Below are 17,179 nucleotides of genomic sequence, written 5' to 3' on the forward strand. Positions count from 1 at the left end.
TCCAATGGAAGCTGAGCAACATGTCAGCTACACACATAGAAACACTACACATAGTTTGTCATATAAATAACATGGATTGAATCATGTTGTACAGTCAATGGAAACAAAAAGCACTGAGAGTGGTGCTGGTAGTGCAGCAGTGGATGGAGGCTGAAGTGCTGCCACCTAGTGTCAATATTTGGTATTAACTCTGACTACATATTCCACCTTTAACTCTCTGCCATATATACTGTGCCATGTGTGAAGTGATAATAACATGTGAATGTGAATTTATTGTAAAGAACTTTACTTATTATCCCTGTTATAAGTGAGCAGTGCGTGTGTGTGTTTGATGGAGTGTGTAATGTCTGCTCAGTGTTACTGATGCTGCTGTGTGTGATCTGAAAACTGATCAAACTGTGATGTGTCTGATGCTGACAGAAGAATCAGAGGTCAGACAGTCGGATCCTCCTCTGTGACACCTTTAACATCATATCAGAAATCTCTGTCTGCTTCTGGTACATGCAGCTGATCACCAGCAGGGGGCTCACTGCTTTGCTGTCACTCAGTGTAACAATGGAACTGTTAGAATGATGGTGCGGCTCACACAGGTGTGTGTGGTTGAGGTTAATCAGTGCAACAATGTCAGCTTCTCTCTACAGACTGTGAGAGAAACAGTCTGACTGAAGACAGGAGGAGGCAGAAATGTCACTGTGTGGATGTCAGCTGCCAGAAAACACCACAGAAGAAGAAGAAGAGGCAGAGGAAGAAGAAGAACAGAGAGGGGAAAGTGTTTGTGGTGACGGTGGATTGGAGTAAAGCTCAGCTGCTACAACAGAACAGTTTGTGAACTCATGTGTAGCCACCAAAACTACACCTGGTACAACAAAGGATCACAGTGAGTGGAGGACCAAGGCTGGAACCAGAGGACCAGAGCTGAGCTCTGGAGGCCAGAGAAGTCCTCCTGCAGCCTCTGCTGAGTTTGTTCCTTTTGACCCCCTGTTCTTTGTTCTTGATGATCTTTTTGCAGTGTTTTGCTGATTTATCTATGTAATTATATCATGTGAGGATGTTTTGACATAGCAGATCATCATTTCACTGTGATTCAGATCAAATTCAGATCACAGAAAGGCCTTCCTGTTCTCACTTCAGTGAATGAATTATGGTTTTGTATATTCATTGGTCAACAGTGGTGGAATTGTAACCTTTTAAATGGGATTCTGTTTGGTTACCATAGAAACCACTGAGGAGGCACTGATGGCTGTGGGGTTGTTGGGGTTGCTGCTGCTGAGTGGAGTCGTTCTGGTGGTCATTATGATGGAGATGCTGCAGGGTTCGTTGTGTTGGTGGTTGTGATGGGATGGTGGTCCCTGATAGGGGTGCTGCCGAGTGGGGTCATTGTGGTACAGGTTAGGGGTGTGAAGTGGTCCCTCTCAAACCTGCAGTAGAAAGTCTTGAGGTCGTCAGCAGTGGGGGAGGTCGTCTCCTGTGGTTTGTGATCTCCACACTGATGCATGGTCGTTAGCAGAAAAGCTGTTTTTCAACTCTTCTGAGTATTCCCCTTTTTGCCACCTTGATTTCCTTGGTGAGAGGGTTTCTGGTCTGCCTGTACACTGTCAGAAAAAAGGGTACAACTGAGGTCCATTTTTGTTCCCTAAGGTACAACTGCTGATGATTTACCCTCACAGGTTCCAAGCTGATCCCCATGGTACTTAAATGAACCCTTTGTGTGTCAAAAGGGTACATTTAAGATCCAAAATGATCAATGGTCGACATCTGTACCATTTTTTCCACAAACAGGGGTACAATGACCAGGTGAAGCTGTCAGTGACAGTTGTGGGACTGTATGGTTTGTGCACCAGAACTGGGAAATTTAGTTTGTTCACACCCTTATTTTTAATCCCAAATCACACAAAAATAAAATAAAGAAAATCAGTGGTATCACACATTACTAATATTTAAGCTGAACCCAGCTACAGAACCTATTAACATTTTACAGTAAAAAGCCCAATTTCAAAAATGCTAAATATTAAAGGGTTGAATCACAATGATGTGACCAATGACCATGTGACCAATAACGGCTCACACAAGCACGTTCCTTATGCAGCAGAGGTCTTAATCGCCCTCACCAGTTCGCGCTCAAATTCGAGTTGGAGCTCTCTACAGAGGAGCTCCTTCAAAAGCCTCAGGAAAGTGGCAGCTTGGCAGAAGAAGAATTTCCCTCTGGGATTAATACAGTATCTAAAATAAAAAAATAAAATAAAAAAAACTGTTTCCAACAGATGAGTGTTCCACACACTGATTGGGACAATCTCATCAACACCTTTGAAGATCCTGACAAGATCTGCTCCTCATTGCTGACCTTCAGGGCTGAAGACAGATTTAATTTGGGCTTACTATTTCTGTCCTAGAACTTTATATTTGACAGACTTATTTTTCCTGTTAAGAGGAAAAAGTTACTCATCTGAAACATGCGGGTGCAGGAATTGCTTTTATCCAAGAAACACATCTCAGGAGTTTGGATAATGCTCGTCTTAAATGTGGGTGGGTGGGTCAGCTATTTCACTCAAACTTTCAAGGGAAAGCTCGGGGTGTTGCAATATTGATACATAAGGATGTTTCTTTCACGCCTTCTACAACACTAGCCGACTCAAATGGCCGTTATGTTACTGTGACTGGCAAACTCTTTAATCTCAAAGTTATTTTAGCTAATATATATATATATGCTCCAAATTTTGATGACCCACAGTTTTTCTCCCGCATCATTAAATTGATCCCTTGTTTAAATTCACACCTGCTCATTATGGGGGGAGATTTTAATCTGTGTCTGGACCCAGGGATGGATTGGTCATCGGTTAGGCCTGGTTATCCCATATCAAAATCTGCTAGTTAACTTTATTCCATTGGAGACCAACTCCTTGTTGTTGACTCTTTTCAGTTCCTCTCTAACTACCACACAGCTTTACAAAGCTAACAAAGTTCTATTCAGACTCATCCCAATCCAGAGCAGTTGTTCCACAGTAACACCTGCAGGAGGACGTCATCACCCAGTATGTGACCTGCACTGTGAGCTGTAAGGTCTTATACAGACAGGTGTGTGTCTGTCCTCATCAAGTCCAATCAGTATCATCAAAGACAGCTGGACTCAGATGAAGGTTAGAACCATCTGAAGGACGATCAGAAGAAATGGACGCACCTGAGTTCAATATATGAGAGTCACAGCAAAGGCTCTGATACTTAGGACCATGTCATATTTCACTTTGTCTTTAATACATCTGCAAACATGTCAACAACTCTGTGTGTTTCTGTCAGTATGGGGAGCTGTGTGGACATTAATGAGGAAAAATGAACTTCAATGCTTTTAGCAAATGGCTGCAATATAACAAAGTGAAACATTTAAGGGGGTCTGAATACTTCCTGCACCCACTGTACACATAACAAATGGATGTGACTGAAACAACAGCTCTGTGTGTAATACAAATATACAAACTAATGTGATTTGATCAGAACATTTTAAAAGACAGTGATGATCTGTTCTTATTGTCTAAACAGGAACAGTTGAAGCTCAGCTTGCAGCCCCTGTATCTCAGGCTTCTCAGCTTCTCTTCAGATGTTTGGACGTTTCTGCTGGAACCTCTCATTTAATGACTCACATTTAGAACTTCTGACTTTATGTGGAGGAGGGATAGATTTTGGAATGAGGAGGCTGCAGCCTGCGATTCCACCACTAGATGTCAGCATTGCACAGCATTGGTGGTTCAGTTCAGATTGAGAGAATGCAAAGAGTGTGCAAAGCTGTCATCAAAGCAAAAGCTGGCTGCTTGGAAGAATGTCAAACATCAAACATATTCTGCTTGGTTTAACACTGTTTGTTCACTACATCATTCCACATGTGTTCCTTCATAGCTCTGATGTCTTCAGGATGAATCTACAATGTAGAAAGTCATAAAAACAAAGACAAACCACTGAGTGACTTTTGACTGGTACATTTAAAATGTCATCATATGTCCTAACCAGCAGGGGGAGCACTGATCATAAACTCTCTGTCTCACATGTTATTGTCATGTGTTTTTATGGAAGATGATGCTGACTGTTGTTTTCTTGCTTCTCTCTGTAAACAGCTTGTAAACAGCAGCTTCCCTGAGGGGAAACTCAGCTAATAAATGATGCTGTAACCTCTGGGACTTGATCTGCTGGGTGGGAGTCCACCACATTATCCATCCATCCTCATCCATCCAGCTACACCCTCCCTCTTAAAATGCAGGCTGGAGGATGCGGGCATCGATCCCGCTACCTCTCGCTTGCGCTTACTGCATCGCGCTAGTCGAGCCAAAGTAAGCCCAAAGTAAGCCCACATTAGCCAATCACGTTCCTTTCCCTGGGCTTACTTTTGACCAATCACGTTCCTTTCCCTGGGCTTACTTTTGCCCAACCAATCGCGTTCCTTCACTGTGGCTTACTTTTGACCCTTCCTCGTGAAAACGGTAAGATGAAGTTTACTTCACCTTATTTAATTTACTATAAATCGGCCATTGTCTGTTCAGATACAGTCTGTACCTTAAAAAACAAAACAGGCAGACATAGCGATATAGCGATTGGACATTATATAGCACACGTTTTCTTCGACGTACCCGTCAACCTGTAAATACCGACCAAAAAATGTCACTACCATTGATCGCTATCGCTGTCATGGCCACCCGCTAACAGGCTATACGTGCAATTGATTCTCTGTAAACTGGTAGATATTGCTCTATTGTTCGTTTTATGTAATGTACACATAACGTACTAATATGCATGTAATACCTTGTAATGGTGTAAACCGCTCTTTGTAGATGTAAAGTAGCCTACATGTAGGCTAATCCAGGAGGTCATTCACTATCTCTATAAACTATAAACGTAGGATATTGATCAGTTCAGAAATTCCAGTTTTAACATTAATATAGTAAAGTTAAGGATTCAGACATTGGGGTTTTCAAAATACATCAGAATAAATAAGTGTATAATACTTTTTACTCTTACAAATTAAGTTATGTTATGATGTTAAAATGGTTTGTTTTCAGGTGGGTGTTTTATTACAATCCCTCCCCTTTAACAACTTACCTCTACAAATATTTAAATAAAGGTACAATACAATAGCTCAATGAAAATAACATGGTTTTGCTTTGTAGGAGACACAGTAGTACACATTATCATAGTAATGTGAATTACTTTATCAATCCCTGTGGGGAAATGAAGTAGCTTGTTAAATGATCACACTCTAAAAGTACAGGTATCTTTCAGCTGTAATTGTGTTTTCATTTCAGAAAATGTATGCTTATCCGGTTTTTAAGCGGCAGTCGGCCACATCACAGCGTCTCCTCATGGCGCCATCAGAGGAGGCGATGCACACGCAAAATGTGGAATCTGGAAGGGCCAAACCTGAAGAGGAAGTGCTGGCGGAGGCCAGAACTTTTGTGAGTGTAAACGGTGGAGACCCCAGTGACCAGTTTTTGGTGCTTGCTCACTGCAAGCTCCAGTTTGGGAAGTACCAGGGCCAGAGATTTAGATGGCTCCTGGAAAACTCTCTGGGGTATGCATTGTATTTGATGGACAGCATATCTAAAGAGACGGTGCAGGCAAACCCCCTGTCACAAAATAAGCAGCTGTTCATTCAGTACACATCTCTTATTAGAGAGATGGCAGAGGAACTGGAGAAGTTTAAAAGAAAGCAGCAAGTGCAAGCAGAAGCCCGGGAAACTGGAGACCAGGGATGTTTGATGGTAGAGTTTGGAGACTTCAAGGGCCGGTCCATGAAGGACGTCTATGAAGACCAGAGCAAAGAGGCCCAGGCTCTCATCAAGTACCTGATCAAGGCAGATGCCAGGCCCAAAACCAACATGGCTACATACGTCTTGAAAAGAAGGGCTTCTGCTGGAGCATGTCAGCCTGCACCTACACCTGCAGCCTCCAGTGCCTCTGCACCTACCCCTGCAGCCTCCCACATGTCTGCTCCTTCACCTGCTGCCATCCAAACTGGTGTGTGGAAGACTGGCACTGTGAAAGCACTGTTGGCGCGTGGCAAACATTTGTCTCCTTCACAGCTGGCTAAAAAACTGATGTCACCAGTTAAACCCTGTGAGTGTAACTGCGTAACATGTACTGTATATGTATTCAGTTATCATTATGACAGACTACACAGACTTATCCACTTGCTGTTTCCAGCCCCGATACCGCAGTGCACTCTGCCAACAGAACCCCAGCCAAACATTTGGCACAAAGGCAGCTCTTCCCTACTGGTAAGTAACATCGTACATTGTTTGTCCTTGTGTCTTGTCAACAGTAATAATTTTATTAACCTATTAATAAATGCTAATAACATTTTTTATTTGTGCTGCAGGCACTTCTGTTGCCCCTTCTGGAGCGGGTGACTTTGCTGAAGATGATGATGAGGAGCTGGTATCTGCAGTGTCACAATATGAAGCACAGCAGAATACAGGTGTGGCATACGACACAAATGCAAATATTATGAAAATGTTTAGTGAAAACACACTGTGAAGTATTATTTTTGAGGAATAAAAAATCACTGTTTTTTCAAATATTTTTGTTTACAGTACAGGATTATGTCGCATCAAGCTTCAAGCGGGATGCATTCTTTGAGTGCACCTCTTCAAAACCTTAAGGATATCCAAAGGTGTTGGTGTTTTCATTTGTGTTTCCCGTTGAGAAACAATCATTGGATAACATTTTCACTAACATCACTTGCTTTTCTCACTCACTATCTGTCTAATCCCCTGAACAGGACAGAGGAGATTAATTTTTTTAATGATCACAGTCTGTTTTTCATCACTGCAACTGTGTGCACGCTTCATGTCTGTGGGCATCACTACTTTATACTAAATTCATCACAACTTATTTTCTTTGCTCTATTCCATCTAATCCTTTTCAAATACAGCTCTGGAAAAAATAAGAAACCACAGTGGTCTCTTATTTTTTTATGTCTAACTATTAATTATAATCATAATCTATTAATGCTTGTCCAAATGTATGCTGTGCAGGCAGATTGTGGACTGCGATCAAATACAACAGTCATCCTTATATTATTTTTTTCTGCATTTCTCCTTCAAAAGCTCCAGCCATTGCTCATTCAGAGGCCCGTGCTGGTCCGCCTCTAGTGGTAAAAATACCAGACCCTCCACATCATCAGCCACCTACTGAGCTCCCTCGTCACTGGAAGGATCAGCTTCCACCTTTCCAGCAGGAGTGGATCCGTAAGACCCTCTTCAAGGCCAACCTACACACTGGCAAGCCAGAGCTAGTGCCCCAGCTGAAGCTTTGGTGGCATCCTCCTCAGCCCCCTCTCATTCACAGTCAGCTGCCCGCCTCACCTGACCTCTTCTTCTGTCGGCCCCTTTTTTTATGGATGCCGCTGAAGATGTGGCAGTTCCCTCTTGTCTGTGTTCGCCCAGACTGTGGTAAACACAGACTAACAGCGGCAGGACTGTATTGTACTGTGCGCAAGGTCTTAGACATCGACGGGTGGTATGACCTTGCAACAGAGTACTTGGAGTGCAAACGCTGCACAAAAAAGTATCCAGCCTGGTTCGAAGACATCTTAGGACAACTGGATATGGGCCACCGCAGTCAGTTTCCCGCTTTATTGACATACAGGTAAGTCATAATTAAGATCAAACATTATTAGGTGCTTTGATTTGTGTTATTGTTTAACCAAAAACTGCATTTGTGTTATTACACTGGTCTTTCATTAGATACTCATGTGACAACCGGGTGGTGAGGATGATGAGGGAGAGGACATTGGGCAACAGTGTGACTCAGCTTCACAAGAAGTTGATGGAGCAACATGGTGAGGCATGGACGCAGCGTGTACTGCAGTACCTCACTGCCTGTGAGCCATTTGCAAAGTCCTCCCTTGTGCAGCCTCCTGTGTTCCTTGAGCCTCCTCCCTTACCTGCCATACCTAAACCTAAGTGGCTGTTAGCTGTATACGCCAGGGATGTTCTGGGGCGACTGCATGAGGTCAAGGCCAAAATTACATCTGTCTTTGGGTCTGTGCTCAAGATTGACTCCACTAAAAAGGTATCACAGCATTTTACCTATACAGAATGTTGGCCAGATATAAATATGTTTGCGTGCATAATGAACACTCCTAACCTTTTCCAAATAGGTCACAAAGAAACTCGCTGGGGCTGCTTCAGGGACAGCTGCTTGGTGCACAAATGTGGGAAATGAACACGGCCAAGTCCTTGTCTCTGTGCTCACAGCTGCCGAGGGACATGGACTGAATGCCATGGCAGCTGGCCTGATGAAGCGCTATCGGGAGGCAGGACAGATGCCCCCAAAAGTGATGTATGTGGACAGAGACTGCTGCAGTCAGCATGGCCAGTCTCGTGTTAAGGCCATGTTTTCAGAGTGGGATGACCTCGAAGTGCGCCTTGACATCTGGCATGTTATGCGGCGATTTGCTGCAGGTGTCACAACAGAGGCTCATCCACTCTATGGAGTCTTCATGGCACGTCTGTCCACGTGCATCTTTGAATGGGATCCAGAGGATGTCGCTGCTCTTCGTTGTGCAAAGGAGGGGGAGCTAGCAGCAAAGAAGACCGGCCACCTCTCAGAAAAGGCACTCAGTGCTCGCATTACCCGGAGGGAGTTGGCACTGCACTGCCGCAGGAGGACCAGAGGGATGGAGGAGACCACCAGCCTGATTGGATCACTGATTGATCACTTTGACAGTGTGGATGGGAAGGACACTCTGGGAGTTCCTCTACTGGACCATGATCGGATCCAGCAAATATGGAAAGAACAGCAGAAACATGTACTGTGTATCCAAGACCCAGAGAACTTCCCACTCTACATTAAGAAGGGGACACTGAAGAAAGGTGGTGTGGAGCTGTGCTGCTACAGGTGTGCCCGTGGCTCTACCTCCCTGGAGTCTTTCCACCTCCACTTGAACCGCTTCATCCCAGGTATCCCATATGGATTACAGTGTCTCTTTAAGTATTATAAGCACTGTAACTGTTTCCATTACTTTAAAGTAATGTCACATTCTACAGTAATATTACAGTCCTTTTCTGATGTCAGAACAGATCTTATCTCACAAGAAACTAATTTAATTACTTTTCCTCATTAATTCTGGTTATAATGATGATTTTTCATGTATTTACATAACTCTATTGCATGTAACCTCATAGTACCTCAAATGTAGCACATATCTTGCGCGTGTGTGACCCTTTTTTTCTATTTTATTTAACCTTTAGGAACCAGTGCCAGTGATGCACATTTTCAGGCCTATCTCCTTGAAGGCTTGATGCGATGGAATGAAGATCGGATGGAAGAGGCTGTAAAAGGAGCCTCTCCCATCCGATCATATGGCAGTGCCCTGCGAGAGGCTGTGGACCAGCTCAGCCGAGTTGTGTTTGGGAAGCCCTGGGATGAGCGCTACCGCCCTCCTGGAGTATACACAGGCAAGAAATACTCATTTAACACCAATATAAATCATTTATTCATCAATCCACATTTTTGTATTTTGAAACATTATCTGTATAACCTTTTATGTTCTGGACAAAATATTAAGAACACTTTCTTTTTTGTTTTTTTCTTGTAGGTGAATTGCTGGGGGTGGAGTATCTGTACAGCCAGACAGGCAAAACATTGACTCCAGTGCTCCAGAACCCTGAAGAGGAGGACAGGTTGGTGGAGCAAATAAATGACGAGGACCTGCAAGATGAGGGATTTCAGGAGGAGATCATGGAGGACATCACAGTGTCAGTGCTCTGTGAGGATGACCCCTGCCATGATCTTCAAAAGAGCCCCCCATCTTTGACAACCAGTCCTCAGGCCTCTGCTCCACCCCACCCATCCACGTCCAGTGATGGAGAAGGACAGCATCCTGCCTCTGCCTCCTTAGTGCTGTCACAGCCGTCTGACATCTCTCAGGCTGCACTGGATCCTGGAAGCAGTCCATCCAACGAGCCTCAGGTAAGACATTTTAATGGCCTTTTAACTTTTGGTCAGCTTTTATTGCACATATATTAACATTAATCTGCATTTACTAGGGAGCAGTTATTGGCCCTGATGGTGTCACTGGGTGGGACAAGGTCCAGGAACTGGCTGGTTACCTTGTGGGTCTTCGTGAGGCTTCTTACCTCACTGAGCTGCAGGTGACAGAGGCCTTCCGGCTGTGGGCAGCGCTCCCTGATGGTGACAAACAACGGGTTAACTACCAGCCTCGACATCAGCCTCGACTGACACACGGCCGCTTTAAGGCACCAAAGCGATCTGGATTCACCCCGGGTGTGGAGAGTGTAAAACGGTGTTTGATTGGCCATCCTGGGGGGCCAGCTCAGTGGCCTAGTACCAGCCGCTTGAGGCCATATGTGTAAAGCTGTGTGCTTTACACAGGTCAACAACCAAGAAGGCTGGAGTGAGCAACCCCAGGTGGTCTAAAATCCTCACCGATTACCACCACATCCGAGATTTGGTGCTTAACAGCACCAGGCTGATGGAGGAAACCACGATCCAGCTCTTTGAGCTAAACCAGCGGACACTCATTCAGTGGTAGGCAGGGTACACTATTTGCCTCAAATGAAGTAAATACTTCTAAACACATATAATACAAATGATGTATTTTCAGGTTTCAACGGCGGCAGAAGAATCAGGAATTGAGTGTCCTTAATCAGGGACCGGCTCCATCTGCCTCAATTCCTGTGGCTCAAACCCGGCTTACTGCTCTGAGGGAACCACTGGATGAAGCACCAGTCACGTCAGGCCCAAGACACGCATTTGTACTTCCACCAAATCAGGAAGGACAGGCTCCTCCTCTGCGGCCTGGTCGCCGGCGCATCAGGGAGCGCCCCATCACACCTGCGCCCACAGTACCTGGTCCCACAGCATCAGAAACTGCACAGCCTGTTTCAGCAGCTGGGTTAGGCACGTTAGTTCTGAACCCAAACATGACTGTGCCAGTGGTGATGGCAGCTTCTGGTACTGCAGCATCCGGTGCAGGCGCAGCCCCGCTTCTTCCTGCGTCTGCTGCTCCTCTTCCTACTGTGTCCCGTTTCACTCAGAGGAACAGGCGGCGGCGGGCTCTGGAGGAGAGTGGAGTCCAAAAAAGGAAGTATGTGAGAAGGGTTACCTTCAACACATGCAGCAAATGTGGGCATCCTAAAACAGCAGAGTTTGGCCACAGTAGATATGGTAATGCCACATTTTGCTCGCGTTCATCCAGTGGAATGTCTCTGGATGAGTGGCTGCACCAGCAAAAACATCCACAGTAAACACTGTATGTTTGGCCTGTATATATTGTATATAAGCAATTTTCTTATGTTTAAATCAACAAGCCTGTCTGTCTTTATGCAGTGCTGTTGAATTTTATTGTATAATTGTACATTGTGTAATATTTGACCTAATATTTGACCTGTATATGTTGTATATATTTTCACATGGGTGAATGGGCTGAATAGTATTTTATAGTCCTGTATGCAGTGTGTGTGTGTGTGTGTGTATTCACTTGTATTTGTTTTATATTTGTTCTGATAAATCATATAAACATTTAAGACTCACTCTGATCTTCATCAAAGAAGCTCCCACACAAAAACACGTTGACTGCTCATTGTTCATATTATTAAACCATAAACAGGTAAACATCACAAGTCATTGGACGGGGCATATCATGTTAAAGCCAAAGTAAACACTAAATAAACTAAAAAACATCTGTTGATATTGTAATATATTTAAACATATCTAAACTAAGCTAAATCAATCATTAATTATTTTACGCACATTGTGGGATTTAAACATTCCAACAACTCTATACATTGTCGCACAGCCGACGGCACAGACTACGGGTTCGAGTCCAGCCCATGGCAGATGATTTGTTTCATATTTCACTTAAACTCCTTTATAATGAACAGGAATATTGCCTCAATACCGCTACACGAGACATTTGTCCGCGCACAGCGGGGCTCCACATTTTTCTCAACTTTTTCCCTTGCGTGCGACAGCGAGAAAATCGGACCCCTTCTTATGCTAAGCGAGCGCTCTACCATTTGAGCTAATCCCCCTTGTACAAAGGATCAATTGCAAGTCAATCAGGACTCACTGCACTACATGAAGTGTACTAGTGAAGTATTGGAAGCATCAGACTTTTAATCTGAGGGTCCAGGGTTCAAGTCCCTGTTTGGGCAGAACACTTTGTACTCCCTCTTGCTTGTACACCCCTTCCCTCTCTGTTAATGTGCTTGGAAAGAGCTCTGTGAACAGCCAGCCTCTTTGTGTCTTGCCCTCCTCGTGCAAGGTGTCAATGGTCGTCTTTTGGGCAACTGTCAAGTCAGCAGTCTTCCTGTGGTTGTGCAGCCTACAGAACTAGACTGAGACCATTTAAAGGCCTTTGCAGGTGTTTTGAGTTCATTATCTGGTTAGAGTGGCTCCAGGTGTCTTCAATATTGAACCTTTTCACATATTCTCATTTCCTGACATACTGAATGTGGGTTTTCATTGGTTGTCCGTTATAACCATCAAAATTAAAAGAAATAAACACTTGAAATATTTCAGTCTGTGTGGAATGAATGTTTGCATTATACAGCTTTCACCTTTTGAATGGAATTACTGAAATAAATCAACCTTCTGATGATATTCTAATTATATGACCAGCACCTGTAGTGGTGTTTTGTTGCAGCCTGTGGGGTCACCATAGAAACCAAGCTATTTTTTATTTTGCTTAGAGAGCACTTGAGAGCACTCCCTAATACTTGTTCTAGTTTCCTGAGTAATGAGAGAGTAATGAGTACCCTAATTAAGACACCTGTGTGATTCTCCTTTCACTCCTGTCAGGGCAGATCCCATGTATTTTAATGGGGGTTGCACCCTCCGAACAACTTCTCTTTTTGTCCAAACCGAAGCCTTTATACCAAAAATAAGAACACCGTCAGAATCACAAGAAGTTGCTCTAAACACAGTATAATTTTTATGTGTGTGATGTCAAAGATGTGGAGATGGTGGTGAGTTACACAATATGGCTGCTCTGCTTCTCTGTTTTTGGTTTTACATGATGTCTTAATGGAAGAATGACCAGCACTCTTGCCAAATAACTGGATCTACAGGCAAAACGGTTTGGTGTTCAGTTTTAAGAGTGACACCATCAGAAAGCTAACTAGTGTTCCTTCGAGCCGATATACAAATTATCCCAGTTATCTCCACATTGAGGGAGAGGTTGTGGTCTCTGCACCACTCGGCCAGAAGGTGCATCTCATTCCTGTAGTTTGTTTCATCTCCACTGGAGATGTCGTCCACAAACTTTAACGTGCAGTCATGGGTCAGCAGAGTGAAGAGGAGGGGGCTCAGCACACATCCTTGGGGAGTCCCGGTGTTCATTGTGATGGTGCTGGATGTGTTTCTGCCGACCCGCACTGTCTGAGGTCTCCCGGTGAGGAAGTCCAGCAGCCAGTTGCACAGCAAGGAGTTCAGCCCCAGCTGGTTCAGTTTGTTGATGAGCTGCTGTGGGATTGTATTCAGACTTAAAATTACGCATAATTATGAGCGTTGGCGCTTGAGCGACAGACGGTTGCCATATCACAGCACGAGTTTCTTGCCCGCCCCCCCTAAACTCAGCTAGTGCTACCCCTCTTTGTCCGTGAGTTTGAGTTTTGGCGGACACAACGCTGCCAACATGGCAGCGATCAGAGTGTCCCGGAGCCTCCCACCGAACAAACGGGTGATGTCACGGAAGCTCTGTCCATAGTTTTTACTGTTGAACTTAAAAGACAACACATGCGTCTATATGTGTGTGTGTGTGTGTAAGAATGTGTTATGTGTGTGTTTCTGTATGTATGTTTGTGTGGTGTGTCTGTAAGAGCGTGTGTGTGTCTATATGTTTGTGTTATGTATGTGCGTGTGTGTCTGTGTGTGTTATGTGTGTGTGTGTGTGTGTGTGTGTGGTCAGCCTTCATCCTTCCTGTCAGCAGAGCAAAGCTGTATCAGTGTCTCATCCAGGTCTCAGCTCCTCAGGCTTTCTTCAGAAGAGCTGTCACTGTTGGAGTATCTGTTGCACAAGTGCTGCACATATCTGATCTAAGTTCTTTCTGAATCCTCACATCTAAAGTTACAGAGAACTTTTACAAACTCCCTTCTTGTTGGCTGCTACAAGCCGACAGCCTCCACACATCAGAGGCCTGCACACCATGAGCTTCCTGCACTTCCTGCTGTTGATGACAGCTCTCTCTCCGATTGGGAGATTAGACTGATGTGACTGTGACATCATGACGTCACTATTCAGAGCCTGCTGTTTAACATGGTGCTTACAGAGACAGCAGCAGCAGCACTCTGTGAGCCAGGTCCACTCTACTTGGAGGAAGTAAAACAGCCTCATTTCATCAAGATGGAGACACTGAAAGAACACAACCAGCAGCTGTGACACATCAGCTTTTCCTCTTAATCTACTCAGTTCATGGATGTTCTGACACACGTTCTGCCTCGTGCTTCAACAGGAAGACTCATCAAGTTGATAGCAGCTTCAAAATAAGTGTGTATAAGTATTAAAACACTAAACTGTGACTTCAGTGAGTCTCCTTTATTTGAGCTGATTCATAAAATGATCATAAACACATGACAAATGAAATCTATTAAAACTCTGAAGTTCACCTCATCATATCCCAGTTGCAGACAGAACAGGCCCCCTGAGTGACAGCAAAGCAGTGAGCCCCCTGCTGGTGATCAGCTGCATGTACCAGAAGCAGACAGAGATTTCTGATATGATGTTAAAGGTGTCACAGAGGAGGATCCGACTGTCTGACCTCTGATTCTTCTGTCAGCATCAGACACATCACAGTTTGATCAGTTTTCAGATCACACACAGCAGCATCAGTAACACTGAGCAGACATTACACACTCCATCAAACACACACACACACACTGCTCACTTATAACAGGGATAATAAGTAAAGTTCTTTACAATAAATTCACATTCACATTTTATTATCACTTCACACATGGCACAGTATATATGGCAGAGAGTTAAAGGTGGAATATGTAGTCAGAGTAATACCAAATATTGACACTAGGTGGCAGCACTTCAGCCTCCATCCACTGCTGCACTACCAGCACCACTCTCAGTGCTTTTTGTTTCCATTGACTGTACAACATGATTCAATCCATGTTATTTATATGACAAACTATGTGTAGTGTTTCTATGTGTGTAGCTGACATGTTGCTCAGCTTCCATTGGACACATATACTAGATGGAAGCTGCAGCAGGATTGGCTGATGACTGATCACAGGTGTGAACAATCAAACCTGCGAATGAAATGGAAAACAAGTAAAGGAGCACCAACACCAAACTGGACAGGACAAACTGGACAAGACCATGCACTCATGGACAGAACCAACCTGGGTCGTCAGACTCTTCATCGTTACCTTTTGCCGGTTGTTGTGGCCGAGTGGTTAAGGCGATGGACTAGAAATCCATTGGGGTTTCCCCGCGCAGGTTCGAATCCTGCCAACAACGGTTCTTTTCATCTCCAAGATCACTTTATGCCCCTCCATCGTTTACACTTAACAAGTCTGATGTGTTAACAACGAGCTCTATGAAAAAGGTCATCTTGACCAGTCAGAGTGCTGCCATTTATATTGACTGTCTGAGGACCAAACCCTGGCACAGTCCATCTGACACTTCCAAAAACTATCATTTTAAAAACGCTGGACCGAGAGCAACTGGTGTGCAGTGAGGAGGCAAAGGATAAAACGTCCCAGCACATTTCAAACCCAGTTTCACCCTGAGGCAGAGACTGCTTCACCTTAAGGACAAAACACCTGGGAAAGGCAGATCTCAAGGTACTACAATAGTCAGAATGATTCATCATGTGGTGACCAGATGAAAAATCTCATCTCTGGCTCAAGACTTGTTGAGATAGCATAGACAGACACACTCTGAGTCTGTCCACATCAGTGTCAGTGAAGATTTCAGATTGTTTATTAAGTATTCATCCTTGAGATTTTCCAAACTTGTTGTGGACAGCACGCTTTTCATGTCAGGATGGCCGAGCGGTCCAAGGCGCTGCGTTCAGGTCGCAGTCTCCACTGGAGGCGTGGGTTCAAATCCCACTCCTGACAGTTCTGTTTATTTCCTCTGGAGGGGAAATAAGTAATCATTTAAGACATTGACTGACTTAGATTCTAACCCAGACCACAGAAGCCAATTGGATGATTTCATCTGATATGATGAGACATTACACCAAACCTACAGGGGTTCTTCCTGTTTTTTCTTGCCACTGTTGCCCCTAAGGAGGTTCAGTCTCTGGCTCTGATTGGATGACGTCACAGGCTGCTGTCAGGTTAGGGATTTAAGTCCGGAATTTTGTCTACCATTCTGGAATCCTGTCTACCATTCTGGCGTGGATGGATGTCTATTCTGGTATGCTGCCGCTCGTTCTAGATTTCTGCCTTTCAATCTGGAATGCTTTTCATTCCAGAATGCTGTCTTGCTGACTTTTGTCCCGGAATGTTGCCTTCCATGTCGGAATGCTGACTTCCATGACGTCACAGGCCGCTGTCGGGTTAGGGGTTTAACTCCGGAATTTTGTCTACCATTCCTTAATCCTGCCTATTATTCTGGAGTGGGTGGATGTCTATTATGGTATGCTGCCACTCATTCTAGATTTCTGCCTTTCATTTGGGAATACTTTCTTTTATTCTGGAATGCTTTTCATTCCAGAATGCTGTCTTGCTGACTTCTGTTACGGAATACTGACCTCTGTTCCAGAATACTGACTGTTATTCGGGAATTCTGCCTATCCTTCCGGAATACTGATGTCTATTCTGGTATGCTGCCACTTATTCTAGATTTCTGCCTTTCATTGCGGAATTTTGACTTTCATTCCGGAATGCTGTCTTTCATTCTGCAAATGTGCTCTTCATTCTGTTATGCCGATGTTTGTCCCGGAATGTTGCCTTCCATTCTGGAATGGTAACTTCCATTCCAGAATACTGGACCTCATCTCAGGGCATCACAATAGTCAGAATGATTCATTATGTGGTGACCATGAATGCAGATGAAAACTCTCATCTCTGGCTCAAGACTTGTTGAGATAGCACAGAGACACTCTCAGTCTGTCCACATCAGTGTCAGTGAAGATTTCAGATTGTTTAAATAGAGAAGCAAGAAAACAAGTCAGCCTTATCTTTCACAAAAACACATGACAATAACATGTGA

General features: G+C 44.2%; 2 non-coding genes across 2 annotated transcripts; both read left to right on the forward strand.

Annotated features, from left to right (window-relative positions):
* Window positions 1-15,393: 15,393 nt before the first annotated feature.
* On the forward strand, window positions 15,394-15,475 carry trnas-aga (transfer RNA serine (anticodon AGA)). The gene has a single exon. It is a non-coding gene; the product is annotated as a tRNA-Ser (tRNA).
* A 522-nt stretch (window positions 15,476-15,997) lies between these two features.
* On the forward strand, window positions 15,998-16,080 carry trnal-cag (transfer RNA leucine (anticodon CAG)). The gene has a single exon. It is a non-coding gene; the product is annotated as a tRNA-Leu (tRNA).
* The last annotated feature ends 1,099 nt before the right edge of the window (window positions 16,081-17,179 follow it).

This window comes from Parambassis ranga, unplaced genomic scaffold, assembly GCF_900634625.1.
Source record: "Parambassis ranga unplaced genomic scaffold, fParRan2.1 scaffold_37_arrow_ctg1, whole genome shotgun sequence".
Taxonomy (NCBI): Eukaryota; Metazoa; Chordata; class Actinopteri; family Ambassidae; genus Parambassis; species Parambassis ranga.